At 43.8% G+C, this 14366-nt stretch overlaps 1 protein-coding gene across 2 annotated transcripts in view; it reads right to left on the minus strand.

The window, feature by feature from the left end:
* MAP3K13 (mitogen-activated protein kinase kinase kinase 13) overlaps positions 1-14366 on the minus strand; it is a 73301-nt gene that overhangs the window by 51246 nt on the left and 7689 nt on the right. For both annotated transcript variants that reach the window (XM_041416261.1, XM_041416262.1), the window contains exon 2: positions 13066-13180. The gene's annotated coding sequence lies outside the window, so the exon portion shown is untranslated. The remainder of the gene's footprint in view (positions 1-13065; positions 13181-14366) is intronic.

The raw sequence follows: 14366 nt of genomic DNA on the forward strand, positions 1-14366 counted from the left end.
TTAGATACTACAGGAAAAGATCAAGGAGCTTCTGTACACCATTTATTAGGGCAGAAGCTAGGATAATTCAGTCATTCCAGCTGATCCTGAAATTGGGGAATTCAGTTATTTCTGAGGTACCTGGACCTTTGTTCTACTCCTCCTGCAGAGGAAACAAAGCATGGGAGCCCAATGGAGTAATGCTCTGAGGGCTTGTCAAATACATGAGGGAATGGCTTGGAAAACTGGGGAGATGAATGTAGGCCCAGGCTCTGGCCAGGGCTCTCTGTGGACATCCTTTCCTCTGGTTAGCATCTGGCTGCAAGTCCCCTCATTTTCTCAGGTCCCTCTGCCTGTATCCTGTGCAACTCCAACGGCCAGCGTGGTTTGCTGGGAGGATTCCTTCCCTCTAGGTTCCCCCAGCACCTTTGAGCCCATGGGGTCTGAGGTGCTCAGATATATCAGGTGATATGACTAATACCTGCCATCTGCTCATTGTTACCTTCCCTCTCCTCTCCTGAAGAGGAGTCAGCACTAAAGTGCTCCTTCTACTTGATCTATTTTAGGAGCGTGGGCTTTCAGCATCCATGCAGCACTGCTTTAAGCTAGCAAACTTAAATCAAAGAAGTAGACCATGCTCTGGAAGGGAAAACTGAGCACTAGGTCCTGTAAAAGTCTCTGGCAAGGCTCAGGAACAATCCTTTTCTTGCAAAAGTTATCTGCACTCCAGCGTGCCCAAGGAACAGAGCCATTGCCCAGGTTTCACTCCAGGCCACAAAGCAGGGGCAGATGAGATGCAGGCCTTGGGAAGCATCCCACTGCTCTCCATGGAGACCAAGCCAGCCACACAGCTTGGAGCATCAACAGGCAATGTGCTGCAGCACTGGGTTATTCCCTGCTTCCAGCAGCGAGGAGCTCCTACACAATCACACCACCTTGGAACAGACCAGGGAACAGAAATGAGTACCAATACCTGAGGGCACATGTCTGCCCATCAGAATTGGGGGAAACCTCAACTCAACCTCAACAGAAGCATTGATTCTACCAGCTGCTCCCCATATGTCATGGCCAAGGGAAAAAAGCAAACTGGGGACACAAAGGAAAGATGGGGAGAGAGGCCAGTGGAGAATAATTTGATTTCACTGTATTTCTTCGAGGAGCTGTGTCAAAATGCAAAGAGAAAAATCATCATAGTGTAGGAGGCTGAAAGATTTGAGATGGAGCAGTGAGGAGTCTCTGGCCCCATAAATGTTTAATTTGAGCAAAGCAGCAGACAAGTAGTAAGCACAGTTTTGCTGCAGTTGCTGAACTGCACACTCCTGCTTTGATTTCTAGATGACACACAGTGAGAATGAAAGTATGAAAATAAAATAGGAGAAAAGCACCAGGGAGATTTTCATACCTGACACCACAGACAGAGCTGCACAAGCCAGCCACACACTCAGCTCCCTTCCTGCTCTCTGCTCAGGGCAGCAGCACCAGGGAGCTCTGGAGTGCTCCCAACCCTGAATTTCACAGCTCTGCACAGTGCAGGGGATAACAAGAGCTACTGTACCACACCTGAGGAAGCAGCCAGGGCTGCAGATCACTGATAAAAGGCACCATGCTGCCTGCTAAGAACACTGTGAAACTGGAGAACCACAGAAGGAAGATGCACATGGAAACACAGAGGAAAATGGAGTCCCAGAGCCCTAGAAGCAGAAAAAGGACCAACCTGGAACTGTTCCTCTTGCAAAACTATCCCTATAAGGACTGACTTTCTCCCTGTGCTCCTTTCCTAACAAATAAAATTTATCAGGAAGATAAAAATTTATTCTTTCCCCATCAATTCCTTGAGTTATTCCCATCCCACTCAAAACAGTAAGCTCAAATTGGTCAGATAAATCCTCAAGAAAAGTTGCTAATTAGTGTTTCTTCTTGCCTAAATTGCAAGAAGAATCTGAAAGAGAAATTAATGCATCCCATGACCCCTGTGAGATCTCCAGCTGAATTCTTCTTCCCTTTCCTGCTCTTTAATTCCCTTAGATTGTCACCTGGTCAGCATTATCTACTTCTTTTCCCTTCACCATCAGAGAGAAGCCTATTTTCCTTCTCTCCTTAAATCTTTCTCATCTCAAACTTCACTCTTTTCCCTGCATCTATATCCACTTCACACTGGTAAGGTAGGGAGCAGTGAATGACAAATGCTGCTGAAATCTGTCCAGCCTCTGGAAAACCTCCACACAACAAGTGAAGGTCATCCAGGAGTGCAGATTTTCTCTTTTAAAAGCACAAACATATTGAAAAACATATACACTAGTATTCTTATATATTGCATTTTCCTCAAGGCTGGGAAGAAGTGACAGTGAGACGCAACTCCAACAAGTATTTTTCTGCTTGTGAAAAAAATTAGGAGAAAACAGAAACCCATAGCGTAGTCCTGATTAACCTCCAAGGACACAACCACTCATTGTAGGTAGACACATCAGAAGTCTCTTTTTCACTGCATTTAGCTGCAGGGGAAAATCTTGCAATGCCAGGACAGCACCCTGGACTCTTCCGCACACACCTGACACAGGAAGGTGTCACCTCTGATAAAGCAGGACCTCAATTGTCACTGCTGGCTGCTCTGGATTTTCAGCTTCCCAAAAGCTGATGTCATGGCATTTCTCCTTGTAAAACAATGACCTTTGCAGGCCTCTGGAGAAAGAAGCCAAGTCCAGCACTAAAAAGATACAGATGACAAGGAAAATGCTGGTGTGCACTGCTACTCAAATGACAGAAAGCATTAAACACTTACACTGACACATTATGATATGATTCTACTGTAACTGCAATCTCCTGTGACACAACCATGTCATTTTTTTCTTCTGAGAAACTCACTCTGCATATACAAGGTAGATGGCAGTGAGTAAGGGAAGCAGCTCCATCTCTTACCAAACACGGATGACCTCACCCTGGTATGGTACCAAGGCTGCAGAAGGGAGAACACTCCAGGGAACCAGCTCTAGGACAGACTCACAGAACAGCTCAGGAGACTCAGCCAGTCATGCTTTGTGCCAGGAAGGGTCACCCATTACCAGGACCAAGGTGACAGTTACTCCCCAAACCAGGACCCTCTGCCCCAGAGGAAAGCACAGACATATTAAATAGCTCGAAGGTTGATGGTTTAAAGAAAACCATCAAAACCTTCTTCCAGCTATCACCAGAGCTCCACTTTACATCTTGCTCCTCACTGGAGAGCCAAAAGGAAACCTCCCTCCCCCCTCCACTGACAGCAGCAGCTCCATCCCTCCAGGACAGAACCAGCTGTAAATATTGGCTGGAAATATGCATTCCCACTGGGCACTGGCACCTGTCTGTAATTGCTGGCAGCAGGGGGACCAGGGGAGTCTCTTCTGTGCCAAACAGCAGACAAAACAAACCAAAGAAAAAAATAATGCCACATGCATATACTGCAATACATAAACCTACACAGCATTGGTGGGGCCACTACATCTGTGTTTAGGCTGAAATGAAAACATTTTACAACAGCTATACTAAACTAAAGTACAAAAGCTGCTTATAAGCAAAATGACTGAAAAGATGCTGCGTCCTTTATGCTGGAGATCCAAGGTGAGGAAAGGCCACAAGGGTATGTGGCCAGACCATCAGAGATGGATCACAGGCCTGCAGGCCTGGACATGAACAGTGGTCCTAGCAGAGATTTTTCCATGAGTATTACAACACAGTTCATTCCATAAATACAACCTCAGCTTGCTAGAAATGCTTTTCTGACTGAGCACAGTAAAGAAAACACAAACTGTGAGCAGAAGACCCAGGTTAATCAATGTTCTCTGTGTGTGTATGTATAGTTCAGCCACATCAATACAGACTGTAAGATATTTTTCTCCATTTTCTTCAAGCAGAAAGTGTTCAGGAGTTCATTTAAGTTTTTAATAAGAAATTCTTTACACAAGATGATCAATAACCCAGGGTTTGGGAAAAAACAGACAACTATTAGAATTTTACTGTGGTACAGTATTTTCTACTCCTACCAGGTGTCTGTGTAAGCTGTGTTGCAAACCTGAAGGTCAAAGCTACGTGCTGACGTGGATTTGTTGACTGACACCAGGAAAACCAAGAAAATAGTAAAAAGAGCACACAGGAAGAAGGCCAAAAGACAACTCAGTACGTCTGAGTTGAAGACTAGACAAAAGTTTATGCAGGAGGAAATTTCTGGCTGGGATACAAATGTGAACTCTTCCCTGAGAAACAGCCCAGTTCACCTGCTGAGTACCTGCCAGCCATTCTGTAGGAACACAGGATGAATTTATAACCTGGTAACTTAAGGCTGGATAGATGGAGAGCAGTAGCAGGTGGCCTTTGATATCAAGGTCTTTGCTATTGCAGCTTCAGTACCTTCTCTTGCTCCAGGCAATCACTTGATCTCACATGATTCCCAGAAAGACCAAATTCTACTTAAGAGGTTGCAACAAAGCTCAGGAAACATCTTCTCTCAAAAGACATCTTGGGAAACTGAAGCAATCAGAATGATGAGGCTTTTTGCTCCTGCCAAGTGCCCCAGGTAACAAAGGTAATCAAAATAAAGGCACAAAATAAGATTCTGACTGTAGATGGTCAGTGTCTAATACAGGGATGATATTGCAGGGTTGGATTTTGTGAATATAATCATCTGAGATGATAAGAATAACAATTTCCTTTAGCACATGAGAGGAGCATGCAGAGAAGAGAAGAGAAGAAAAGAACACCCAATGGTCCCTTCTGCCTCCCCTGTGGGTTTGCCTGTCTTCTGTAACAAACAGGTTGATCAAACTGTTTCCTTCCCATGTGCTCCATGGGGAGGGAGGCACTGCAGACACAGGCTCGTTGCTCTCTGTAATTTAAAAGCAAATGTGTTGTACAGATAATGAATCTCAGCTACACAGGAGCATATGTATTTTAACCTGAAAACCACAGAAACTAACACTGATGTTGCAAAATACCAACCAGGAGACTAAGAGAAGGGACTGTATTTTTACCCAAGTGTGAGAACAGTTTCTCTTGCTCCAGACACATCATGAGTTCAGAATGGGCAGAAGTGTGTTCTCTAGGCCCTGCAGTATCTCCTGGAAGCCTGAACACACTGGTCCATCTTCTCGTGGTCACCCCAGAGACAGGCAAAGGGCAGGACAGAACCATCAAATTAACTGCTCAGGAGTACTGCATTCAACACTCCCTTGGCCAAGGGAAAATGGAATGAGGGATGGAGGGTACTGAAGCCAGACTGCTGAAAGGAGAATAAAGATAAAGCACTATCAGAAATTAGTCCTGAAGATCAATCCTCAAGCACAATGCTGAGTTAGCTCCTTGCAAAGAAGAGCAGAACAGAACGTCATCTCCTTTAGCAAGGAGCCCATTTCTTCTCACAGGTCCCTTATTGATGGTCCCCTGGGACTAGAAGGCTGCTAGCCAGAAAAATATAGAAGTTCCTGGTTGTGGCTACTGGGCACACAGCCTGCACAGCTGCCTATGGAGCTGCTGGCTAACACCACACCACCTTCTCATTCCTCCCACTTGTCTTGTTACCCTTGCACTTCCAAAAGAGACTAGAAATTGTGCTTCCTGAGTACTTCCCAGTGAACCACCACGGGGTGCTGCACAGAGGAGGTCAAAGATTCCTCTCACACAATCCTTGTCAAGGTCCTGGTCCTTCAATATGCTGCTCAGAAATGTAACTTCTACTGCAATGTCACAATCCAACACCTCAAGACATGACAGGAGAAAAACATACCTTAGGAAAAGGTGGGAAAGGTACATTTTAAAAGTACTTGATGCCATTCTTCCAAACATTTAAGTATGAGCTAGACAGTGAAGGTGGTTTACTGGAGCCTCTGAGCTGCTGTGCCCTCCCTGCTTCCAGCACCAGGGAAGCAAAGCCATGGGTTCAGGGTCAAACTCCTGCATGGCCAGTGTAGCACAGTTTGGTGGGACTTGGTTGTAGAGAAATGACTCAAAATGGCTCAAACATCAGGTTTGAAAGCAGAGAAAAAGCCTTTCCTGACAAACATGCAGGTCAAAGAAAATCCCATGTTCCTCTGACATCCATGTCTTACTGCAAATATTCATCTAGTTTGTTTTTGGTTTTTGTTTTTTTCTTTTTTAAAGGCACCAGAAAGAATGAAAATCATTCCTAATGCACTTACATGCAACATTAGTCTATTTTCACTGGTGACTGCTACTTACCCTCCTTCCATTCCAAATTCTGTTACTCTCCCCTCGAACCACCAAGACTGAGAGCTGACATGTCCCTCACCCTTTCTTCCCCTCTCACTGAAACCTTATTTCCACTGCTCTAATAGTTCTTGACTTAACTGGGACAAGGAAAATTATTCTGGGCTTCTCTGTCCTAGCAGTTAGTCTATTCTGTATTAACCATCCAGAGCACTGCAAAACCATACTGAAGCCCCAGGCAACCATTCTAACGCTTCCTTAAATTCTTGCTTTAATCAAATTACTCATTTTTACTGGACATGTCTCTAGCCACATATATATATATTTATATATATACATACACACACACATATATATAAATACATATATATGAACTTGTTGTATAAAAATCCATCAGTGTTAAGAAAATTCAGGGAAGCCCATTTAACAGCATTCATTCCAAGATCTCACAATAAGCTCAATTTCTACCCAACCTTAAAACAGAGCTATTCCTTATGCAAGATGGATTTTTTTGCCCATCCTTTTAAGCAAGATGCAAAAGCATTTATCACACTTAAGAACAGTAACTTCAGTAAATAGTAACACAAATGAAATGTATAATTGCATCCACTAATTTAGGCATGGAGCTGAAAGGCCTGGCTTTCAAAAGCTGGCTACACAATGGCTCTCTTGGTCTGTTTTAATCTAAACTATCATATTCAGCCACCCAAGCCAAAGGAGAGGAATTTTTAGGTGCACTCATCTCAAACTCTCTACTTTGTATCACCTGATGTCCAATATCCACACCACGGCACCATTAATTTCTTTAAGGAATGCAAATTCATTTCTGCACAACCCAATTTTTCATAGCAATGTAATTACAAACATGGTTTGGCTGATGGCAGCAGCAGTTTTTGAACAACACCAAGTGCACCTCTGAAGGGATGAGCTCTTTACAGAGTAAAGCAAAATGCAAACTGCAGTGATCTACACCTTACTCCATTACAGAGCTGTGCCATTTCTGATGGGGAAACAGCAAAGGAAAATTTTCTGTACTGTACTGTAAGAAAGCAAATCCCTTGCATTTTTCAGAAGGCACTTCCCAAAAACTGCCAATCATTTCAACTGCAAGAGACAGCACACTACATAAATGTATTATGACATCCTAGAGAAGTGCATCCAGAAAAGCCTTTACTTGGAGACACATAACCTCTTTGGAAGCTCTTCTGTCAGGAAAAAAATCAGAGCTGGTTTCCATTTCCTGGAGTCTGTGCCCGAGAGAAGCAACCACAGTTTGAGTTCACCAAGCTACAGTGTCCAGTTTCTCAGTGAACACTCTCCCATCCACGAGCAAGGCATTAAGCACCAGCTCATTCTGCAGCCTCCACTCTGCCCATCCTGGGCTGGAAACAGAGAGGGCTGGCTGAGGGCTGCTATCAGCACAGGGCAGAGCAAACAAAGATACCAGTGTAATCACCTTTGAGATAAGGGAGCCAGTGCAAGCACAGCTGTCTGCAAAATACACACCAGAGAAGCAGGAATGAAAAGTGTAAGCAGGAGCTCCGTTAGACCTGAAATTACCTGGACTGAGATACAACATCCTCTGCTACTGTTTGTTCTGTCAAACAAACATTAAGTCTTCCCCTGCTTACCTTCCCTCTCAGGACAGAGCACAACCATTTAAGAGAACACAGCTCCATTTTTCAAGTACAATACAAAAATACAAAGTAGCAGCACACAATCAGGTTTTGGGTGGTAAACTATGCACACTCTTTTCCCTCCTAAGTTACAGCTGTAATGGAGAATGCCAGGATAAGGGGGAATGGTTTTAAACCAAAAGATGAGAGATTTAGATTGGATGTTAGGAAGAAATTCTTCCCTGTGAGGGTGAGGAGGCCCTAGCACAGGTTGCCTCATCCCTGGAAGTGTCCAAGGCCAGGATGGACAAGGCTTGGAGCAACCTGGGATAGTGGAAGGTGTCCCTGTCCGTGGCAGGGGGTGGAATGAGATGATTTTTAAAGTCCCTTCCAACCCAAACCATTCTGGGATTCTACAAAACCATCCAGTTTATTGTGAGCCCCTTTTCTGCTCCAAGTCATGTACCAGTGGCAGGGCCCCTGATTTCAGCCAGCCCTGCCCAGACTCCACCCAGCAATGCCAGGAGAAAGGCAGGACAGAGCTCACCAAAGGTGTGTGGCACCCACTCAGAGCCAGCAGCTCAAACCTCTGCCACAGGGCACTTCACAGATGGACAAACCCTTGAAGGTGGATGAAACAGCAGCTGAGACTGCCTGCACCTGCCTTCACAGCAGCACACCAGAGAGCATTAACAACAATTTTAGAAGAAAACAATACTGACTTCATTTACTTCTGCAAAGCCTTTGCCCTCATCTTTGCTGACTACAAGTGTCAAAGAAAGGTCAAAATAGCTTAATTTTCTTCTGCACTGGACAAAAAGGCACGAAAAACAGACAGTAAATTCAGCTTTCTTCATTTGCACTGGGCTTAAGGAAGGAGAGAAGGAATTTATTATAATCAAATTGACCCCAGCATAAACTGGTTGCTTTTGCAATTGTTGTGTAAATCAAAAAAAGAAAACCAGAGATTAAAGTAGAGATTAAAAAAGATGCATAATCTCAAAGACAGTGGTTAGATTTCAGTGCAAAAAAAAATTTGTGGTAACAGACATCAGAATACAAAAAACTGAGCAGCTTTCTGAACACAGCTACTCCAAAATAGCAGGATATGCAATGCTCAGGCACCAGAGAATGTAGACCAAGCCAAGTGGTTAATGAATTAAATAAAAGTGGATTGTGGTCCTTATCAGTAATGCTGAATTCTCCTTTACCTGGAAGCACTGAGCAAACATTATTTTAACAGAAATGTAATTCTGCTTCAAGATGGCAAGTGCAACATGCTTGAGAAACAATATAATCTTATTTGATAAGGGGGACCTGCAGACCAGCAATGCTACCTGGCAAATTTACAGTTTCTTTATTGCTGCACCTGTATCCACTAATCAGTATCCAAAAGTTACACACGATCAGAACATAACCAAACATTTTTAAATGCATCCACCCAGTATTTAAATGTAGGAAAAATATATCTTGAAAAGAGAATTGTTTTACTCAGGCAGCTAGAAAAACCACCATGGGAATCTGAAACAATGGCTCCTTTTCCCTCCAATGTGATTACAGGTTTTTACAGTTTATTCCCTTCATTAAATGTCAGCCTAAAGTTCTCTGCTTAGCAAAAATTATTTTCTTAACAGCAGATCTTAATAAAAGAAAGATGTGCAGTGGTTTTAATCTTGACACTTTCTAACTCAACTGGGCTGCAGACAACTCCTGGCACAGAAAGGTCCCAGATCAGGAATTCCTATAGTTTTGTTCAGGCCAAGTTAATGACAGTGCAGTGGGCAAATAGCTCATCCCAGGCTGATGCTGACTGTACACTGTGCCATTAAGGGGATCCATCAGGCCACAGTGGTGATATTTCACATCCAGTTAAAGCAAAACAAATGGTTCCCAGCACAGCAGCTGAAACATCCCAGAAAGGCCATGTACGTCCAGCAGCCAAGTCAAATCCACAGCACTGGCTGTAAATTCAATGTGGGGATGAATCTTATGGGTCTTCCTACAGGAAACTTGGTGTGTCTCAGGCTGCTCACACTGCCTGTGCCACAGCTCAGCAGCACCTACTGGGCTTGCAGTTTACAGCATGGAACCCTCGGGATCCCCAGGAAAGAGAGAGAACCACACCATGAGCTGGACTTCTTTAAGCGTCTTTGGAGGTGGCCGGGAGGGCTTCCCTCGGCAGAAGGGAATAAGCAAAGCCCTGAAGGAAGTATCAGTGGAATAAAGATGTAAATAGAAGTTGATGCAGCTCTGCCTCACAGCTCTGACCTCCAATGGCCTGGTCAGCTCCCCCAGAACAGCCTCAGCCACGCTGCACTGTAAACATTCTCTCTCTCAGAGAAAATAAGGATGGTAACTGATTCTGGCTGGGCAGCATCATCCAGTTCTTGCCCCAGGTTCAAACTGTCCATATTTTGTCAGGATGCAGGTTAAATTGATGGCATATTTTTGCCTAATGAGACAAGAATTTCATCTACAAACACCAAGGCATTTTCAAATCCCATAAGGCCATTAGTGATGACATACTGGGGCAGACAGGCAAGGAGAGAACCCCCCAGGAACCTCTACACCTATTCAAGGTTTTATAGTTAGGATAGCAGCCTGATACAGGCAAATCTCCAAATGAAAAACAGACACAAATCCAGACTCCAGACAAAACCCAGGGGTTATCCAATATCAGAATGTGTGCACACTGCAAGTCACTCTTATGGTGCATGGGTGGGCCAGTGGATAACATGCCCTTGTCCCTTGCTAGTAGAGCTTCCCAGTGAGCACAAACACTTGAAGCACCCTGTCCCTGTCCCCATGGAAGCTGCAAATCTCCTCCAGGAGATGCACCATGTCATCATATGTTACCCAGAGAGGCTGTGGCTTCCACACCCCTGCAGTTGTTCAAGGTCAGGCTGGATGGGGCCCTGAGCAACCTGATCTAGTGACTGGCAGGGAGGTGGAACTGGATGAGCTTTAAGGTCCCTTCCAACACAAACCACTTCATGGTTGTAGGATTCTACAATCATTCCTGAGCCACCTCTGGCTGCAGCAGCTGCTGGAGAAGCACAGCTCCCAGAGCTCCAGCCCTCCCTGCAGCAGCCCAGCAGGAGCAAACTGCTGAAGGCTCCAGTGACAGCTCTGAACACTGTGTGCTCCAGTGCCCCCATGGGATGCACTTCCTTCCCATGCCCTGTCCTGCAGGAGGGATGCAGCTGGAACAAGCACCACATCCAGCCCACAGGACACCTGGCAAGGTGCCTGTGATCAAGAGCCAAGAACCAGAACTGTTTTACTGGAAATATCTCCAAGTATTTCCCAGCTACTATTGAAAATCCCTCCTCGAACAAGGCTGGAACAGCTCCTGGCTCCAGTGCAGGTGCCTCTCCCCAGCTGCACACCGTGAGAAGTCCCTGTGCTGACAAAATCTGCTGGGGTTGTGATAGCAGCTAAGAAAACAGCGAGTAAACAACACACAAGAAATAAGAACAAGTACTCAGAGCAGGAATACCAGCACAGCCTGGTATTTACTTAATGACTCATCCAGAGGAGGATCTGTCCCTTTAGGCTTATGGCCAGCATGAGAACAGGTAATAGGAGAGTGTATGAAATCACTGGAGCTCAGCTCCTCCTGACCTCCGAGAACAAAGAAGCCTTAGAACAGCAAAAAATATCCTCTTTTCACTCTTCACTCTGTTGCACAATCTTTCTCCACAGAGAAAAGTCACACTCTTTACAGACTGGGAAAGGAGAAAGCAATAGGCAGGGGATGTACTTTTGCTCATCCACAAACAACAAAACGCAGACTACACCAGAAATGGTACTCCCCAGTGAGACTCCCTAGCTTTACAGGGTTTTTGGCAAAATGCTCTCAGATAACAGCTGAAGAGGACACTTGGAAAACACAAGCACTTAGGAAAGACGAGAGCTTTTAGAACTCAGTCTCACCTTTTGCTTTGGGGCTATCAGGCTTCCAGCCTTTTATGCAGAACTGTGCAGATCATACCAGACACCAAAGGGCACCAATGAATGTGAACAATACTTTTTTCTCCAGCTACAAGATTTTTCTTCCTCAACAAGTAAAATCCCTGACACTGCATCCTCTTGTACCTGTCAAGTCCTACATTCCTGAGAGGTTCTCCTGCTACCAAATATACAAGTGTTCAAGGAACTCACATGTCTAATGAGTTTCAAATCTATAAAAGCACATGAAGAGTTCACTCTAGGCTGAACTTCTACTGGGATTTTTACCTCACACGGAAAAACATTTATGTACAAAACGCCTGTGACACCACTGCTGAACATTTTCAAGCAAATTCTGTGCAGGCAGAATGACAACTGACACCACCTATTTTTCACCCTTTACACTCCACTATTGTCTTTGAGTTCAGAGCTGCTAGTTGGCTCATGCCAAAAAACAGAAAAACAAAAATATTAACAAAGTAGCCATCAGAAAGGCAAATGTATTAGCCTAATTTAAAAAAATAAGAATTAATGCTGCTAAGTGGGCAAACTTAGGCCTACATAGCTCATGGTTTCTTTTTCTATGTTATTTATTAAAGTGAGAGTAAAGTCTAAACCAAGATATTTTAAACCTTAACTGTCTCAGAAATGCTGGTTTTATTTCAATGTTGAGTGCAGGACTTATGTAACACTTCCCATTTTGATTTCTGTTGCTAAAGATTTTAAAACAAAACTGTACGGTCACTGCCTACAGCCCTAAGGGGCTGAGTACAAAAATAACATAAAAGATATCACAAACTCTACAAAATACAATTCTGATTTAATTTCATTCAAGCATTATGTTCTTTACTTTGGGGAAATTACTTTATCATCTTTGATAGCAAGCACTCTTCTTCAGCTCTTCTGAACACTGAAAATATCATTTGAGGTACAGTCGGAATAAAACTTGAAAATGCCTCATGTAATTTAATACCCTTGCCAAACTAAACCAAAGTTTGTCTTACAAGCTTAACTTTCTCATGTTGCAAATAAAACACCTACATTTTCTCCACTCATCAGAAAATATCCGTGTCCCCAATGGTTCACCTCTTTCACTAAGCACTCCAGGTTTTTCAAAGGCTTCTAAATCAATGAGAATTCACTAGTGGAAAATATTCCTTGCTTCCTCCCTGTTTCTCTTGGTGATAAAATACACATTTTCACAAGCAAGTTTCCATGGGTTGTGCAGATAGGCCGTGCCAGGCCAAGCTGGAATGAGGGTGGATCTGCCTTTGGTCAAGGCCCAAGACATCAGGCAGCTCATCTGTCACATACAAAACCCACTCACCTTCAGGACATGTTATTTTCCAGTAGGAAAGTGTGAAATGGCTCATTTCGGAAGATGTAACGGTCCATCAGTTTTTGCCCTTAACTCTCTTTGCTGTTCCTCCCAAAATGGTGTTCTGGAGATATAAAAAGAACTTCAATTTAAAATACAGCTCAGATAAACATTAAATTTTTCCTGCTTTTACCAAGGCCCCTGAAAGGTCACCTGAAACCCATCTGATGATCCAGTCACTGAATTACTGTTGTCTTATCTTAAAGGAGGCTGTAAGGAATTATTTCCTCACCCTGGCCACCTTCACAGCTTACACAACTACCATCCACAGCAGCGTACTGAGAATTCATCCTGAAGATTGGGAACACACAAGGGACTTACTTAAAGTCATGCTGGTGCCAGAACTGAGAATTACACTGTGTTATCAGAAGTCCCTTTTCACCTTGCCTGCTACATTTGACATACTGACACATATTTACTAAACTCAGGTTTATCTCCGAAGCATAAACACGGAACTGTTCTGCTGAATTTTGCTACAATTCCCTCAGTAACAGATTACCTTCCTTCTCCTCACCATAGACATCAACTGTGCAGCACAACCAGGGCACTTCTTACCCTGCTTGGGACTAGGAGGAGTTGGACATATGTTTGCAAAATTAGGCTGAAAAGGCAAAGCAAAAGCACTGGGAGTGTAAATGAGTAAATGCCACATTAGAAGCAATTTCCCTGACAGTTCCATTTCACAGCCAAAATAATTAGATCACTAGCAAGAAACATCCTGTGTAGCTAAATGGTGTGTTATGAGATTAATCAAGGTCACTTCTCTTACATGCAGCTTTCTAAAATGATGCCTCCCCCAAAAACTTAACCCTAGGGCTCCATCCAAATTAAAAATTCACTGTTGATGTACATCAATACAGACCAAATCAAAGTATTCCAGAGCCTGCCAAGTGCTGACTGCCCAAGGAAAGGCCACATGCCTTCTAAGTGAGAGAAATCTCCATTTGAGAGCCACCTAAACTCTGAGACTGCTGCTGGGTGTTCAGAGATAACTGCCAACTCATTAAAATCCCACATTAGAAGTTTATTAAATATGCAAGCATTAATGGAATTGGACTAGCAGCTACTTAGGCAGATAAAATTTCAGCGTGGCGCATCCCACAGTTCCCGTTATCATTGTTGTTCCTTTTGGAAGCATCTGTCAAAGGGTCACAAAGTTGCTCAAGGCAGTGAAACTCTTCAACTCTTTCAGATTACTCAGGTCACACTCTGAATGTTCCCACTAGCCTAGAAAAGACTCCTGCTTCCCA

This window comes from Onychostruthus taczanowskii, unplaced genomic scaffold, assembly GCF_017590055.1.
Source record: "Onychostruthus taczanowskii isolate IOZ18803 unplaced genomic scaffold, ASM1759005v1 scaffold51, whole genome shotgun sequence".
Lineage (NCBI taxonomy): Eukaryota > Metazoa > Chordata > Aves > Passeriformes > Passeridae > Onychostruthus > Onychostruthus taczanowskii.